The following is an 18,299-nucleotide window of genomic DNA, read 5'->3' as shown; positions in this document are numbered from 1 at the left end:
GACATATTTATTCTTTCCTTGCTTTCTGTGATGACATAAATAGGAAGTAAAAACACGTTAAACAAAAGGCAGAGCTAGGATTTTACAGGTCTTTATTTTGGCAGGCTGCATGACAAACGCCTCTTCCGGGACTGCGACACGTTTGGGGGAATGGCAGAGAACGGAGGCAAAAGGTGCCGGGAGCCCTTTCTGTTCCCTTCAGCCCCTGCAGCTGCTCCGCTGGTTTCAGGGCACTTGCTTGGTTCGTTCCTAGAGAAAAAGGCTAGGGCATGATTTTCAAAACTACTGCCCATCCACAGTCAGAGTTTCCTACATTCCTGGGTACAAATGAGTGGTCGAGAGAGGGCTTCTTTCCAAATTAGGTTAGCCATAGCTTCCTATTCTTTACCAATAGCTGTGAAAACGAAACACTTGCCCGGTTTTAGTATTCTACACACACCCCTCCCAGGGAATTTTGGGGCAGCTTTGGGTCCCTCTGCGGGACGGCACCCAGCGTGACCCCCTCCCCTCATTCGCCACCCACCCGCTCCTCCACCGCAGTGTGCGTCCCTCTCCTAGCGACCTTGGGGTGCCCCAAATGCCATCAGAGGCCCGAGGCTTCAGCCCCTAACCCTGACCCCCGAAGAAGGCACAGGACGAGTCCAACTGCCCCGGACAGCAGCCCAGCACTCCCTTCCAGCCCTTCCCACGCCTCCATCCCCCCAGAAAGGGACTCCGCCGCAACAAGAAAGGGGGGGGCAGCCCCCAGAAGGCTCGAAGCTCCCGCCCCGCCTCGCTGTCGCGGGCCAGGGGCAGAAAGAGGGAGCGGCAGAGGCGGCGGGGACGCGGCACGGCCGGCACGGCACGGAGCGGGGGCCGCTCGCAGCGCGATGCCGGCGGAGCCGCGGGTCCGGCAGCGCCGGGGCGGGGTCCGAGCGGCGCGGGGGATCCGCCGAGAGCTCCGGCCCCGTGCGGGGACTCCCGCAAGGCCCGGGGGGCGCCGGGCTCCGGCCCTCTGGGCTTTATTCTCCGGCGCCCCGAGCCCCGCGGCTGCGGGGGAAAGAAGCGAAGGGGCGACGGGAAGAGAGGAGGGAGAGCGGGACATGCGAAAGGGCGGGGAGGAAGGTCGGGCTGCGGAGGAAAGCGGGCGGGGAAGGGAAAGGCCGGCAGGGCAGCAAGAGGGACGGGGCACAGAGGAGGGAGAGAGGGGGAATGGAACGGAGCAGCGGGGCAGGGACAGGACAGGAAGGAGCCGGGTTTGGGGGGGACATGGAAACGGGGGAAAGAGAGGTAACTGAATACGGGCAGGAGCATGGAGCGGGAGAGAGAGGGACAGGAGGGGATCCTCCCGGCGCCCCGGCTCCGCCCCGCCCGGGCTGCTGCGCTCGGCAGAGCTCGGCTCCGTTCGGCTGGACTCGGCTCCTCGGCCAGCTTCGGCTACTGTCGGCCACGCTCGGCTATTTCCGGCCGCATTCGCCTCCATTCGCCTCTTCGGCAAAGCTCGGCTCGCCTCGGCTGAACTCGGCAAAGCTCGGCTCCGCTCGCCTCCTCGGCCCCTTTCGGCCGCTTTCGCCCACGCTCGCCTAGTCCCGCCCGCGCCCGCCTCCATTCGCCCATTCCCACAGCTCGGCTCCCTCCGCCCGGCCCCGGCTCCCTCCGGCTCACACATTTCCTCAGGGCACCTCAGCACAGGGCACACAAACTGCAGCCCCTAAAGGCTTGCGGCTCTTTCAACACACACACTCGTAACTCAGCTCTGGGGACAGAGCTGACGGCTCCTCTAGGACAAGAATAGTTACACGTAAAAGCAATTCCCTTATTTTGCATCTCCTTTTTATTTAAACCCCCCCCCCCCGAAATCCCATCCCTACCACAAGGAATGTGAAGTTCTGGTTCCCCTACCCCCCCCCCGTACGCTATTTGTACAAAGGCCCTGGGGCAGCACACAGCTGGGATTCCACGGAATAAAGCCCAGCTTCAATAATCAGAACAACTGATATTTGTTTACAAATTAGGTGCAGTTTTCTATGGTGCTGCGTACCCTCGGAGCCGAGTCAAGGAAAAAGAGCTACAGCACTGGAACCTAAGTTTTAGCAGCCTAGTCATCTGTAACTTGTGCCATAAAGTAAACCAAGGATAACTACAGTATTATCTGCTGAAGTTCTCTACTGTGGATTTCGGGTACAGCAGCACGTGCTTTACTCCCAACAAAAGCTGCTCAGGTGGGGGGAGCCGGGAAGCCAAGTCTCTCCACTTTGTCTGAACACCATCTTCCAGGAAGGTACTGCTTCTTCTCTCCCAGGCTCCCTTCAGCAAAGTGGCAAATTCAGAATCCGGTGCCACAGGAGGCCCTTGGCTTAAGTCCTTGTGGTTTTCAAACTGTTTAAAAAGCCAAACAAAAAGCATAAGAGAAAAAGAGTGATGAGTATGAAACAAAAATCTCTTCAGCCACCTTTGTTTTGAGATGAGCTCTGCACTGAAGCTCTGGGAGCACAGGCGTGCAGTCCTGCTAGAACAGAGCTGCCCAGCAGTGTCCCCAGGGGCATCTGGAGTGTTCACACTGCTGAGCTGAGAAAAACTCACCAAACCCAGCCCAGGGGCCTGTGATCCTCCACCCACCCGGGGGAACTCCGGGCGCTGTAAACAGAGGCCACAGCGCACACCAGGCTCTGCTGTGCCCGGTGAGGAGTCTCTGTATGAGCCTTGAGCCCTGGTATCGCCCCCCAAACACCACAGAGACCTCTTGTGCCATCAGAGAAAAGCCCTGGAGCAAACGTGTGTCCCCAGCGTGATCAACAAGAGATGCAGAATTACCTCCTCAATAAAAACGCTGTTACTGATGGAAATGTAACCTCTGTCGACAGCGAGGATTTTATAGGAATACTGGCTCAAGAATTCAGTGACTTCAGGGATTCCATACCACAGGTTCCTGGGACTGCTTGGGCATCCAGAGCCTATAGTATCGGTTAAACTGGTAGAGCTGAGGATACTTAGCAGCTTTCAGGGACTCGGGATCTTTGTCACAGAGCTGGAACGTCACGCAGGGAGCAAGGGGTTCTCTCAGAGAGTGCAGGAGGCCAGTGAAAACAGCACCAAGGTCCTCCACGACGTCTGCTCCTAGAAAAGCCAAATAAATTAAACTATTGACATGAGCACGGACACTGGGGCAACCTTCCTTACTTTGGGCCTTGCCAGCAGCCCACAGAGCCTCACGCAGAAAAGAACTGAACGAGATCAAAAAGTGTTCCTAGTGACCTAGACACATGCTCCTGGCCGCTGAGGTACCTGAAAAACCCTCCAGACATCATCAGCTCTTGCTGAAGCAAATAATCCACATTCACTTGTTGTGCCAAAAACACGCCCGGCCCTTAACAGGGAGAGACCCTGCCAGGCACCGCCTCAGAGAAGAACCGAGCTGTACTGGGGGGACACACCCAGCCAACGTGTACAAATTTAAACAGAATTTTCTCTCAGAACTGGGACTTTCAGCACACCCCAGGTGCTACTCGACTGCCACAGACACACAGAGGGCTTCGTGAGGTGCTCTGGGATTGGCCAGTCCTGCTCCAAGCCCTGCTGATGCCCCTGTGGTTTTAAGGATGTCCTCAAGGAGGTGGTAGAACATCGCCATATTTGCCCCTGGAGCTTAATTTCTGAGGTTTTCTTTGGGAAACGCATCCACTTCCTACTTAACAATGCAGTCCCCTCTCCTGCTCTCGGGAAGAGCTGCCCACAGGCACGGGAACCACCTCTCCTCTCCTCTGCCCTTAAAACACTGTGTTACTGAGGCCAACTACTTCCAGGCCAAGACTGTCCATGCAGGGACAGTGTCCCTTCTCTTTAGGGTCAGGGAAAAAGGGCAGAAACACCTACAGAGCTTCAATGCCCCTCTTGAGCACAAAGCACCATGAATCTGCACCTCCTGCTGCTTGCAGGGAAGGTAATAAATTGCCTCAAGGTAAAAAATGATAAATGGTAAAAAATTATTGCAAGAGGGTAGAAATTATTCCACTTTCACTCCACTGCTAGAAATTACACATAAAACATAAAAAAAAAACCCTGTACCTGTTCTGTTTTCAGACTGAAGCAACAGCATATTCCTGGCTCCTAACGCAGCAGGGACAACAGCACTGAAGGGAACTGTTTAGATAATCATGTCTTCATTTAAAGATAAGCCAATTCCTTCATCTAAGCCATCACTGCCCTCCATCAGAACAGCCAGCATATCCACGACATCTAATAAGTGAAGGAAAAAATGTAATCAGAGGATCCAGACTAACTGGGAAAACAACAGAGGTAGAATGCAACATTCCAGGAACACAAGGTATCTTTCTAGTTCCCCCCCAAAAAAAACCCAAAACAAAACAAAACCGAAGATAAAACCAACCAACCAACCAAACAAACAAAAAAAAAAAACCCTTAAATTAGTAACAACAAGATAACTATTTCTACCTCAATAAACCTATAATGCCTCGAACCATTCCAGGGAGGGCGGCAGGAGGGGCGGGCAGAGCCAGGGCCCCGCTCAGCCGCCCCGGCGGCATTTTCCGGCACGCGGCCGCTCCCGGCGTCTGGAGAGGGGCGCGGGGCCGGGAAAGGCGGCGCAGCCCTGCTCCGATGCCGCTCGGCCGCGGCCCGGGAGCGCTGCGACCGCGCCTCCGCCGCCCGCCGGCACCGGCCCCGGCCGCCCTCGGCCCGCGGGGCCGCCTCCAGCCCACCCCTCACTCACAGACACCGCCCCGCTCGCCGCTCGCCCCTCGCTCCCGCCCCTCCCGCCGCTTCGGCCGGGCTCCGGCTGGGGGGCTGCAGTACCGCCCTGTGCCCACAAGGCGGCAGCACTTGTCCAGAGGGTCCGCGACACGATGGCGGCCCGTGGGGACCTTGACGGAGAAAGGCGTTTTTGCCCATGCCTGTCGGCTCCCGCCAAAAACCCGCACGCTCGCGGTGCTGCTGACCCCACAGCCCGTGTGCACGGCACCCGAACCGCCGCGGAAAATCCCGTCGGGGGGCGCCGGCCGTGCGGGTAATTCAGGCAGTGTAAAAAACAGACACGGGTCCTCGAATTTCAACGTCCTCGTTTTCGCGCCCTCTCGAGAAGGTCAAGCGAGGCCGCGCCACGCCACTCCCAAGATGGCGGCCGCGGGCTGCAGTACCGCTCTCTGCCCACACGGCGGCAGCACCGCGCCGTCCCCGCCGGCACGGCCTCGGCAGCGAACGCCCCAAAGCGTCCGCGCGGGAAAGAACGGAACAAAAAGCCTGCCTGCGACCCGACAGGAACCGAAAGAAAAAAGCTTTCCTCTTAAACTGCATTGCAACAGGGTTTGTTTTTATATTTTTCAGATTTATACTCACAGTCGGATTTGTAATGGATACTGATGGAAAACTGTATTTTTATAATTTCTTACATTTATTCCTATTCTATTTTTTTATACATATCTTATTAGATTGCTTACATATTTCTATAGTTAGATTTAGATTTCTAAAAGGTTTATATTGCTTAAAATAAAACCCTGCCTCTATCCAAGTAAAAATCTTTTAAAAAACCCCCTTTATTTAAACTCCATTTAAATGTATCTCTATTTTTCGCATTTATATTCAAATTTATATTTTAAATGTAGATTGATGTATGATGCTATTTATAGTCTATCTCTTCCTAATACTAATTTTAATTTCTATTTTATATTTTTATATATACACCTGTATACATTGATTATATATTTCCATATTTAGAATGATATCAAACTAAAATGTATATTCATCTCTTTTCCATTAAAACCCTGCCTCCAACCAAATAAAAACAAAAAAAGCCCTTTCTTTAAACGATTTTCGAATATTTTTTTTTTCATCATTATAGTCACACTTGAACTTCTACTTTATATAGATGTATTTATAAATATATTTTATATATATATATAATAAGTTAGCGAGATAGATAAATTATTTTTTAAATTCTATTTCGTACACACTGCTAATATTTATATTTACTTACCTTTGAATTTTCATATAGATCTTAACGTATTTAGGATATATTTCTATACAAAGACTTCTAATTTTATTTCTATTCATAATTTTAATAATAAAACCCCTACCTAATACCAAATAGAAAATAAAAATCCCCGTTATTCTAAATTATATTTAAATATTTCTATACTTCTATTTTTGATTTTTACAAGTACTTATCTATTCTATCACAACATATTGAGGTACTATATTTCAATATATAGTATTTATGACATGAAATGCGTTGTAATAAGACACATACAGTAAAATATGCATTAGGTACTGTATTGATTCCTATTGTTTTGTAATATTCATATATCCACATGTATTAATTATACATTTCTATATGGACATTTATGTTTATAATCGATATTTATATGCATATAAACATATAAAATACTCCATATCAAACAAGGTTATACCTAATAGTAATGGACAGCATTATTTATGTTACATGTTTCATTTATATGTTTTCCATTTACATTTAAAATTGAAGTTTTATATTCCCATTATCATGTTTATGCATGTGTTCTATTTCATTAGAATTATAGTTAAAACTTTGCAGTTATAATCTAATTCCTAAAAATAAAATGCCAAAACAAACAGCATCAAATTCCCACCAATACCGTCCAAAAAATTCAGAAAGGCTCCACCAGCCAACCAACTACCAGCAAAAAAACCCGCACTACACTCCTTTCATTAGCAGCTCTTATCACGTCACAAAAACGAAACAAACATTTAAAAAAACCCTATAGAAACCCACACAGCAAATCACAAAAACCACTATAAAGGAAAAAAAAAAAAAAAGCCACCTAACTTACCATACTTCAAACCATACAAGAGACTCCCAACGATCCTAAAAAAAATAGTAACCAAAATTCTACCACTACACTAACTCATAAAGAGAACCCAATGCTCTATAAAATTAACTAAAAAAACCCCACCAAATAATTACAGATATAAAAATAAGGGAACCACGAAGAAACAAAAAATTCACCCCCCAGATAAAATAAACACCTAAAGAGATCCACCATGGAAATGCCCATGTTCACAAAAATAAAACCAATAAAAAACAACAACCAAACACATCAAACGACAAAAAAATACATATTAACAACAACAAAATAAGTTCCTAACTCAAGAAACAAAAATTGCCTCAAAACAAAAAAACCACCTAGAAATAAACACGTCGCCAAAAGAGAAATGTAACTACAAACAATATCTCCCAAGTTCTCTGCAACAATGAAACATACACGGCAATCAAATAAGCCAAATGAATGAAACCCCTATAATATAATAAATAAGAATGCATTCATCAATATTAAAGAAAACCTCACCGATTAACTCCAGGGCACTCCCTCAAGCCCACCAAAAAAACCACTACGCACTCGCGCTAATAAAAGCCTCCACAACCGAATTGAAAAACGACCCTCTACTCCATGCTCCGACCCATAAAAACCAGTGTAAACCTTTAGAAACGCATCCTTAAAAAACATAAGAACCGATCAAAAAGAAATCAAACAACAACACTCAACCCAAAAAAAAACCTTGTCACGAGCACCCGAAGCAAGAACCGTAACAACCAAGAAGCGCCCGGGGCCCTTCTCCTACAGCGACGCCGATCAAAAGCCACCGATCCCAGGAGCTCCTCAGGAGCGCCTCAAAAGCAGCGCAGCGAGGGAGGCTGGAAGATGCGGAGCCGCGCTCCCGGCCCCGGGCGCAGCGCGGCTCCGGCAGGAAAGCGGCTCCTCCGGCAGGCAGAGGCGGCGCCGCGCCGGCAGACCCCCGCCCGCTGCCCCCGGCCCGGCGGGGCCGGCACCGGGCCCGGGGGGCCCCGGCGGCGCCCGAGCCCCGCGCCCGGAGCGGACGGAGCGGCGGCACCGGCCGGCACCGGCGCGGCGCCCGCGCCGCCTCCCCCGCCCGCCGGCCCGGCCAAAGCTCCGCTCGGCTCCGCACGGCTCGCACCGGCGCGGCTCCGGCGGGCCCGCGGCAGCCCAGCCGCGCCCAGCTCCCCTTCCGCCCCGGCCAGCCCCGGCACTGCCGCCAGGGCTCCGCGCCGCACCCTTCGCTGCCGGGCCGGGGGCAGAAGAAGCGCCCCGAATGCAGCGGCACAGCCCGATCCCCGCCCTGCCAGCGCTGCCACGGCTGCAGCTCCCTTCCTCTGAAGGCCCGACACTGACGCCATGCTCCGGCGCTCACCTCACCCCAACAAGGGCACAGAAATGTAGGCTTCCCTTCAACTGCGTCCCCTAGAAGAGAAGAAAAGAAGCGGCTTGCCTCAAATGATGGCAAAAGGGGGCTTCTTACCTCAATCCAAACCCCTTAAAAGGCGGGACCACAGGACTGCCCCCTCCAATTCAACCTCAGGATGACGAAATTTCAAGGGAAAGGAGAAAAGTCCCGGCTAAAAAAGCGCACCAGCTCACCTGCTCGGCTGCTGCTTCTCGGCACAAAGGTTTGTCCCTCGGCTCCTCCTTTGAGCAATGCTCCACGTATCCAGGTGATCCCCCGGACCCTGTCCGAAGCACCCACCGTCCTTCCAGGAGATAGCCCCTGGAGTCCCCCATAAACTCCTCTTCTCCAGCAGCTTCATGCAAAACCGATGGGAGGAAAACCCCCTAAATCAGCCGCCGGAGGAGCCGCCCCCTCCTCATCATCCTCTCAGCTCACACCTGTGGCTGCTCTGAGCCCTCATCATCCTAATAACTCACACCTGGGGCTGCTCTGAGCCCTCCTCATCATCCTCACAGCTCACACTTGGGGCCTACTCTGTGCCCTCCTCATCATCCTAACAGCTCACACCTGCCACTGTTTCCACTCTCCAACAGCGTCTCTCCGTCTCCAGCACACAGCCCACTTCTCACAGATACAGATTCAACAGAAATCTGCTACGGCTGTCGGCTTTTCTTAATCCACCTGGTTACACAATTAAAACACATACATGCTCTGATGGTGATTGAAAGAAAGCTTTCCCCTGGAGAAAACAGTCCTTTTGCTGGCACACTTTGCTACACCTTTGGAAAAAGCAGAATCGGCACCGACTCCTAAGACCCCTGCCGAGGAACCCAGCCCTGCTTGGGACACCCAAAGCAGCAGACCTCGAAAAAGGAGGGGAAAAGTCAAGCTTGGAGTGGAAAAAGAGGACAGAAGTACAGCAGCCTTTAAAAATGCCTGCACGGAGCAATAGTGGGAACCAGACATATTTATTCTTTCCTTGCTTTCTGTGATGACATAAATAGGAAGTAAAAACACGTTAAACAAAAGGCAGAGCTAGGATTTTACAGGTCTTTATTTTGGCAGGCTGCATGACAAACGCCTCTTCCGGGACTGCGACACGTTTGGGGGAATGGCAGAGAACGGAGGCAAAAGGTGCCGGGAGCCCTTTCTGTTCCCTTCAGCCCCTGCAGCTGCTCCGCTGGTTTCAGGGCACTTGCTTGGTTCGTTCCTAGAGAAAAAGGCTAGGGCATGATTTTCAAAACTACTGCCCATCCACAGTCAGAGTTTCCTACATTCCTGGGTACAAATGAGTGGTCGAGAGAGGGCTTCTTTCCAAATTAGGTTAGCCATAGCTTCCTATTCTTTACCAATAGCTGTGAAAACGAAACACTTGCCCGGTTTTAGTATTCTACACACACCCCTCCCAGGGAATTTTGGGGCAGCTTTGGGTCCCTCTGCGGGACGGCACCCAGCGTGACCCCCTCCCCTCATTCGCCACCCACCCGCTCCTCCACCGCAGTGTGCGTCCCTCTCCTAGCGACCTTGGGGTGCCCCAAATGCCATCAGAGGCCCGAGGCTTCAGCCCCTAACCCTGACCCCCGAAGAAGGCACAGGACGAGTCCAACTGCCCCGGACAGCAGCCCAGCACTCCCTTCCAGCCCTTCCCACGCCTCCATCCCCCCAGAAAGGGACTCCGCCGCAACAAGAAAGGGGGGGGCAGCCCCCAGAAGGCTCGAAGCTCCCGCCCCGCCTCGCTGTCGCGGGCCAGGGGCAGAAAGAGGGAGCGGCAGAGGCGGCGGGGACGCGGCACGGCCGGCACGGCACGGAGCGGGGGCCGCTCGCAGCGCGATGCCGGCGGAGCCGCGGGTCCGGCAGCGCCGGGGCGGGGTCCGAGCGGCGCGGGGGATCCGCCGAGAGCTCCGGCCCCGTGCGGGGACTCCCGCAAGGCCCGGGGGGCGCCGGGCTCCGGCCCTCTGGGCTTTATTCTCCGGCGCCCCGAGCCCCGCGGCTGCGGGGGAAAGAAGCGAAGGGGCGACGGGAAGAGAGGAGGGAGAGCGGGACATGCGAAAGGGCGGGGAGGAAGGTCGGGCTGCGGAGGAAAGCGGGCGGGGAAGGGAAAGGCCGGCAGGGCAGCAAGAGGGACGGGGCACAGAGGAGGGAGAGAGGGGGAATGGAACGGAGCAGCGGGGCAGGGACAGGACAGGAAGGAGCCGGGTTTGGGGGGGACATGGAAACGGGGGAAAGAGAGGTAACTGAATACGGGCAGGAGCATGGAGCGGGAGAGAGAGGGACAGGAGGGGATCCTCCCGGCGCCCCGGCTCCGCCCCGCCCGGGCTGCTGCGCTCGGCAGAGCTCGGCTCCGTTCGGCTGGACTCGGCTCCTCGGCCAGCTTCGGCTACTGTCGGCCACGCTCGGCTATTTCCGGCCGCATTCGCCTCCATTCGCCTCTTCGGCAAAGCTCGGCTCGCCTCGGCTGAACTCGGCAAAGCTCGGCTCCGCTCGCCTCCTCGGCCCCTTTCGGCCGCTTTCGCCCACGCTCGCCTAGTCCCGCCCGCGCCCGCCTCCATTCGCCCATTCCCACAGCTCGGCTCCCTCCGCCCGGCCCCGGCTCCCTCCGGCTCACACATTTCCTCAGGGCACCTCAGCACAGGGCACACAAACTGCAGCCCCTAAAGGCTTGCGGCTCTTTCAACACACACACTCGTAACTCAGCTCTGGGGACAGAGCTGACGGCTCCTCTAGGACAAGAATAGTTACACGTAAAAGCAATTCCCTTATTTTGCATCTCCTTTTTATTTAAACCCCCCCCCCCGAAATCCCATCCCTACCACAAGGAATGTGAAGTTCTGGTTCCCCTACCCCCCCCCCGTACGCTATTTGTACAAAGGCCCTGGGGCAGCACACAGCTGGGATTCCACGGAATAAAGCCCAGCTTCAATAATCAGAACAACTGATATTTGTTTACAAATTAGGTGCAGTTTTCTATGGTGCTGCGTACCCTCGGAGCCGAGTCAAGGAAAAAGAGCTACAGCACTGGAACCTAAGTTTTAGCAGCCTAGTCATCTGTAACTTGTGCCATAAAGTAAACCAAGGATAACTACAGTATTATCTGCTGAAGTTCTCTACTGTGGATTTCGGGTACAGCAGCACGTGCTTTACTCCCAACAAAAGCTGCTCAGGTGGGGGGAGCCGGGAAGCCAAGTCTCTCCACTTTGTCTGAACACCATCTTCCAGGAAGGTACTGCTTCTTCTCTCCCAGGCTCCCTTCAGCAAAGTGGCAAATTCAGAATCCGGTGCCACAGGAGGCCCTTGGCTTAAGTCCTTGTGGTTTTCAAACTGTTTAAAAAGCCAAACAAAAAGCATAAGAGAAAAAGAGTGATGAGTATGAAACAAAAATCTCTTCAGCCACCTTTGTTTTGAGATGAGCTCTGCACTGAAGCTCTGGGAGCACAGGCGTGCAGTCCTGCTAGAACAGAGCTGCCCAGCAGTGTCCCCAGGGGCATCTGGAGTGTTCACACTGCTGAGCTGAGAAAAACTCACCAAACCCAGCCCAGGGGCCTGTGATCCTCCACCCACCCGGGGGAACTCCGGGCGCTGTAAACAGAGGCCACAGCGCACACCAGGCTCTGCTGTGCCCGGTGAGGAGTCTCTGTATGAGCCTTGAGCCCTGGTATCGCCCCCCAAACACCACAGAGACCTCTTGTGCCATCAGAGAAAAGCCCTGGAGCAAACGTGTGTCCCCAGCGTGATCAACAAGAGATGCAGAATTACCTCCTCAATAAAAACGCTGTTACTGATGGAAATGTAACCTCTGTCGACAGCGAGGATTTTATAGGAATACTGGCTCAAGAATTCAGTGACTTCAGGGATTCCATACCACAGGTTCCTGGGACTGCTTGGGCATCCAGAGCCTATAGTATCGGTTAAACTGGTAGAGCTGAGGATACTTAGCAGCTTTCAGGGACTCGGGATCTTTGTCACAGAGCTGGAACGTCACGCAGGGAGCAAGGGGTTCTCTCAGAGAGTGCAGGAGGCCAGTGAAAACAGCACCAAGGTCCTCCACGACGTCTGCTCCTAGAAAAGCCAAATAAATTAAACTATTGACATGAGCACGGACACTGGGGCAACCTTCCTTACTTTGGGCCTTGCCAGCAGCCCACAGAGCCTCACGCAGAAAAGAACTGAACGAGATCAAAAAGTGTTCCTAGTGACCTAGACACATGCTCCTGGCCGCTGAGGTACCTGAAAAACCCTCCAGACATCATCAGCTCTTGCTGAAGCAAATAATCCACATTCACTTGTTGTGCCAAAAACACGCCCGGCCCTTAACAGGGAGAGACCCTGCCAGGCACCGCCTCAGAGAAGAACCGAGCTGTACTGGGGGGACACACCCAGCCAACGTGTACAAGTTTAAACAGAATTTTCTCTCAGAACTGGGACTTTCAGCACACCCCAGGTGCTACTCGACTGCCACAGACACACAGAGGGCTTCGTGAGGTGCTCTGGGATTGGCCAGTCCTGCTCCAAGCCCTGCTGATGCCCCTGTGGTTTTAAGGATGTCCTCAAGGAGGTGGTAGAACCTCGCCATATTTGCCCCTGGAGCTTAATTTCTGAGGTTTTCTTTGGGAAACGCATCCACTTCCTACTTAACAATGCAGTCCCCTCTCCTGCTCTCGGGAAGAGCTGCCCACAGGCACGGGAACCACCTCTCCTCTCCTCTGCCCTTAAAACACTGTGTTACTGAGGCCAACTACTTCCAGGCCAAGACTGTCCATGCAGGGACAGTGTCCCTTCTCTTTAGGGTCAGGGAAAAAGGGCAGAAACACCTACAGAGCTTCAATGCCCCTCTTGAGCACAAAGCACCATGAATCTGCACCTCCTGCTGCTTGCAGGGAAGGTAATAAATTGCCTCAAGGTAAAAAATGATAAATGGTAAAAAATTATTGCAAGAGGGTAGAAATTATTCCACTTTCACTCCACTGCTAGAAATTACACATAAAACATAAAAAAAAAACCCTGTACCTGTTCTGTTTTCAGACTGAAGCAACAGCATATTCCTGGCTCCTAACGCAGCAGGGACAACAGCACTGAAGGGAACTGTTTAGATAATCATGTCTTCATTTAAAGATAAGCCAATTCCTTCATCTAAGCCATCACTGCCCTCCATCAGAACAGCCAGCATATCCACGACATCTAATAAGTGAAGGAAAAAATGTAATCAGAGGATCCAGACTAACTGGGAAAACAACAGAGGTAGAATGCAACATTCCAGGAACACAAGGTATCTTTCTAGTTCCCCCCCAAAAAAAACCCAAAACAAAACAAAACCGAAGATAAAACCAACCAACCAAACAAACAAACAAAAAAAAAAAACCCTTAAATTAGTAACAACAAGATAACTATTTCTACCTCAATAAACCTATAATGCCTCGAACCATTCCAGGGAGGGCGGCAGGAGGGGCGGGCAGAGCCAGGGCCCCGCTCAGCCGCCCCGGCGGCATTTTCCGGCACGCGGCCGCTCCCGGCGTCTGGAGAGGGGCGCGGGGCCGGGAAAGGCGGCGCAGCCCTGCTCCGATGCCGCTCGGCCGCGGCCCGGGAGCGCTGCGACCGCGCCTCCGCCGCCCGCCGGCACCGGCCCCGGCCGCCCTCGGCCCGCGGGGCCGCCTCCAGCCCACCCCTCACTCACAGACACCGCCCCGCTCGCCGCTCGCCCCTCGCTCCCGCCCCTCCCGCCGCTTCGGCCGGGCTCCGGCTGGGGGGCTGCAGTACCGCCCTGTGCCCACAAGGCGGCAGCACTTGTCCAGAGGGTCCGCGACACGATGGCGGCCCGTGGGGACCTTGACGGAGAAAGGCGTTTTTGCCCATGCCTGTCGGCTCCCGCCAAAAACCCGCACGCTCGCGGTGCTGCTGACCCCACAGCCCGTGTGCACGGCACCCGAACCGCCGCGGAAAATCCCGTCGGGGGGCGCCGGCCGTGCGGGTAATTCAGGCAGTGTAAAAAACAGACACGGGTCCTCGAATTTCAACGTCCTCGTTTTCGCGCCCTCTCGAGAAGGTCAAGCGAGGCCGCGCCACGCCACTCCCAAGATGGCGGCCGCGGGCTGCAGTACCGCTCTCTGCCCACACGGCGGCAGCACCGCGCCGTCCCCGCCGGCACGGCCTCGGCAGCGAACGCCCCAAAGCGTCCGCGCGGGAAAGAACGGAACAAAAAGCCTGCCTGCGACCCGACAGGAACCGAAAGAAAAAAGCTTTCCTCTTAAACTGCATTGCAACAGGGTTTGTTTTTATATTTTTCAGATTTATACTCACAGTCGGATTTGTAATGGATACTGATGGAAAACTGTATTTTTATAATTTCTTACATTTATTCCTATTCTATTTTTTTATACATATCTTATTAGATTGCTTACATATTTCTATAGTTAGATTTAGATTTCTAAAAGGTTTATATTGCTTAAAATAAAACCCTGCCTCTATCCAAGTAAAAATCTTTTAAAAAACCCCCTTTATTTAAACTCCATTTAAATGTATCTCTATTTTTCGCATTTATATTCAAATTTATATTTTAAATGTAGATTGATGTATGATGCTATTTATAGTCTATCTCTTCCTAATACTAATTTTAATTTCTATTTTATATTTTTATATATACACCTGTATACATTGATTATATATTTCCATATTTAGAATGATATCAAACTAAAATGTATATTCATCTCTTTTCCATTAAAACCCTGCCTCCAACCAAATAAAAACAAAAAAAGCCCTTTCTTTAAACGATTTTCGAATTTTTTTTTTTTCATCATTATAGTCACACTTGAACTTCTACTTTATATAGATGTATTTATAAATATATTTTATATATATATATATAATAAGTTAGCGAGATAGATAAATTATTTTTTAAATTCTATTTCGTACACACTGCTAATATTTATATTTACTTACCTTTGAATTTTCATATAGATCTTAACGTATTTAGGATATATTTCTATACAAAGACTTCTAATTTTATTTCTATTCATAATTTTAATAATAAAACCCCTACCTAATACCAAATAGAAAATAAAAATCGCCGTTATTCTAAATTATATTTAAATATTTCTATACTTCTATTTTTGATTTTTACAAGTACTTATCTATTCTATCACAACATATTGAGGTACTATATTTCAATATATAGTATTTATGACATGAAATGCGTTGTAATAAGACACATACAGTAAAATATGCATTAGGTACTGTATTGATTCCTATTGTTTTGTAATATTCATATATCCACATGTATTAATTATACATTTCTATATGGACATTTATGTTTATAATCGATATTTATATGCATATAAACATATAAAATACTCCATATCAAACAAGGTTATACCTAATAGTAATGGACAGCATTATTTATGTTACATGTTTCATTTATATGTTTTCCATTTACATTTAAAATTGAAGTTTTATATTCCCATTATCATGTTTATGCATGTGTTCTATTTCATTAGAATTATAGTTAAAACTTTGCAGTTATAATCTAATTCCTAAAAATAAAATGCCAAAACAAACAGCATCAAATTCCCACCAATACCGTCCAAAAAATTCAGAAAGGCTCCACCAGCCAACCAACTACCAGCAAAAAAACCCGCACTACACTCCTTTCATTAGCAGCTCTTATCACGTCACAAAAACGAAACAAACATTTAAAAAAACCCTATAGAAACCCACACAGCAAATCACAAAAACCACTATAAAGGAAAAAAAAAAAAAAAAGCCAACTAACTTACCATACTTCAAACCATACAAGAGACTCCCAACGATCCTAAAAAAAATAGTAACCAAAATTCTACCACTACACTAACTCATAAAGAGAACCCAATGCTCTATAAAATTAACTAAAAAAACCCCACCAAATAATTACAGATATAAAAATAAGGGAACCACGAAGAAACAAAAAATTCACCCCCCAGATAAAATAAACACCTAAAGAGATCCACCATGGAAATGCCCATGTTCACAAAAATAAAACCAATAAAAAACAACAACCAAACACATCAAACGACAAAAAAATACATATTAACAACAACAAAATAAGTTCCTAACTCAAGAAACAAAAATTGCCTCAAAACAAAAAAACCACCTAGAAATAAACACGTCGCCAAAAGAGAAATGTAACTACAAACAATATCTCCCAAGTTCTCTGCAACAATGAAACATACACGGCAATCAAATAAGCCAAATGAATGAAACCCCTATAATATAATAAATAAGAATGCATTCATCAATATTAAAGAAAACCTCACCGATTAACTCCAGGGCACTCCCTCAAGCCCACCAAAAAAACCACTACGCACTCGCGCTAATAAAAGCCTCCACAACCGAATTGAAAAACGACCCTCTACTCCATGCTACGACCCATAAAAACCAGTGTAAACCTTTAGAAACGCATCCTTAAAAAACATAAGAACCGATCAAAAAGAAATCAAACAACAACACTCAACCCAAAAAAAAACCTTGTCACGAGCACCCGAAGCAAGAACCGTAACAACCAAGAAGTGCCCGAGGCCCTTCTCCTACAGCGACGCCGATCAAAAGCCACCGATCCCAGGAGCTCCTCAGGAGCGCCTCAAAAGCAGCGCAGCGAGGGAGGCTGGAAGATGCGGAGCCGCGCTCCCGGCCCCGGGCGCAGCGCGGCTCCGGCAGGAAAGCGGCTCCTCCGGCAGGCAGAGGCGGCGCCGCGCCGGCAGACCCCCGCCCGCTGCCCCCGGCCCGGCGGGGCCGGCACCGGGCCCGGGGGGCCCCGGCGGCGCCCGAGCCCCGCGCCCGGAGCGGACGGAGCGGCGGCACCGGCCGGCACCGGCGCGGCGCCCGCGCCGCCTCCCCCGCCCGCCGGCCCGGCCAAAGCTCCGCTCGGCTCCGCACGGCTCGCACCGGCGCGGCTCCGGCGGGCCCGCGGCAGCCCAGCCGCGCCCAGCTCCCCTTCCGCCCCGGCCAGCCCCGGCACTGCCGCCAGGGCTCCGCGCCGCACCCTTCGCTGCCGGGCCGGGGGCAGAAGAAGCGCCCCGAATGCAGCGGCACAGCCCGATCCCCGCCCTGCCAGCGCTGCCACGGCTGCAGCTCCCTTCCTCTGAAGGCCCGACACTGACGCCATGCTCCGGCGCTCACCTCACCCCAACAAGGGCACAGAAATGTAGGCTTCCCTTCAACTGCGTCCCCTAGAAGAGCAGAAAAGAAGCGGCTTGCCTCAAATGATGGCAAAAGGGGGCTTCTTACCTCAATCCAAACCCCTTAAAAGGCGGGACCACAGGACTGCCCCCTCCAATTCAACCTCAGGATGACGAAATTTCAAGGGAAAGGAGAAAAGTCCCGGCTAAAAAAGCGCACCAGCTCACCTGCTCGGCTGCTGCTTCTCGGCACAAAGGTTTGTCCCTCGGCTCCTCCTTTGAGCAATGCTCCACGTATCCAGGTGATCCCCCGGACCCTGTCCGAAGCACCCACCGTCCTTCCAGGAGATAGCCCCTGGAGTCCCCCATAAACTCCTCTTCTCCAGCAGCTTCATGCAAAACCGATGGGAGGAAAACCCCCTAAATCAGCCGCCGGAGGAGCCGCCCCCTCCTCATCATCCTCTCAGCTCACACCTGTGGCTGCTCTGAGCCCTCATCATCCTAATAACTCACACCTGGGGCTGCTCTGAGCCCTCCTCATCATCCTCACAGCTCACACTTGGGGCCTACTCTGTGCCCTCCTCATCATCCTAACAGCTCACACCTGCCACTGTTTCCACTCTCCAACAGCGTCTCTCCGTCTCCAGCACACAGCCCACTTCTCACAGATACAGATTCAACAGAAATCTGCTACGGCTGTCGGCTTTTCTTAATCCACCTGGTTACACAATTAAAACACATACATGCTCTGATGGTGATTGAAAGAAAGCTTTCCCCTGGAGAAAACAGTCCTTTTGCTGGCACACTTTGCTACACCTTTGGAAAAAGCAGAATCGGCACCGACTCCTAAGACCCCTGCCGAGGAACCCAGCCCTGCTTGGGACACCCAAAGCAGCAGACCTCGAAAAAGGAGGGGAAAAGTCAAGCTTGGAGTGGAAAAAGAGG

At 51.1% G+C, this 18,299-nt stretch overlaps 2 long non-coding RNA genes across 9 annotated transcripts; both read right to left on the bottom strand.

Moving 5' to 3' along the window:
- Positions 1-1,795: 1,795 nt before the first annotated feature.
- On the bottom strand, positions 1,796-8,329 carry LOC146763246 (uncharacterized). Of its 7 annotated transcripts, none has more exons than XR_014952548.1 (5): positions 7,515-7,707; positions 6,801-6,835; positions 4,045-4,215; positions 2,794-3,096; positions 1,796-2,358 (listed from the first exon to the last, which is right to left on the bottom strand). It is a non-coding gene; the product is annotated as an uncharacterized LOC146763246 (long non-coding RNA). The 7 variants fall into 7 exon arrangements; XR_014952550.1 differs by having other exon boundaries at positions 7,527-7,707; XR_014952549.1 differs by lacking the exons at positions 6,801-6,835; positions 7,515-7,707 and adding an exon at positions 8,179-8,329.
- Positions 8,330-10,965: 2,636 nt separating this feature from the next.
- On the bottom strand, positions 10,966-16,888 carry LOC146763245 (uncharacterized). Of its 2 annotated transcripts, none has more exons than XR_014952634.1 (4): positions 13,883-16,888; positions 13,219-13,389; positions 11,968-12,270; positions 10,966-11,532 (listed from the first exon to the last, which is right to left on the bottom strand). It is a non-coding gene; the product is annotated as an uncharacterized LOC146763245 (long non-coding RNA). The 2 variants fall into 2 exon arrangements; XR_014952635.1 differs by having other exon boundaries at positions 15,978-16,888.
- Positions 16,889-18,299: the final 1,411 nt, after the last annotated feature.

This window comes from Lonchura striata, chromosome W (genome assembly GCF_050655825.1).
Source record: "Lonchura striata isolate lonStrDom1 chromosome W, ASM5065582v1, whole genome shotgun sequence".
In the NCBI taxonomy this organism is placed as follows: Eukaryota; Metazoa; Chordata; class Aves; order Passeriformes; family Estrildidae; genus Lonchura; species Lonchura striata.
The sequence above is the reverse complement of the archived record's forward strand: the minus strand, read 5'-3'. Positions and strand labels throughout refer to the sequence as shown.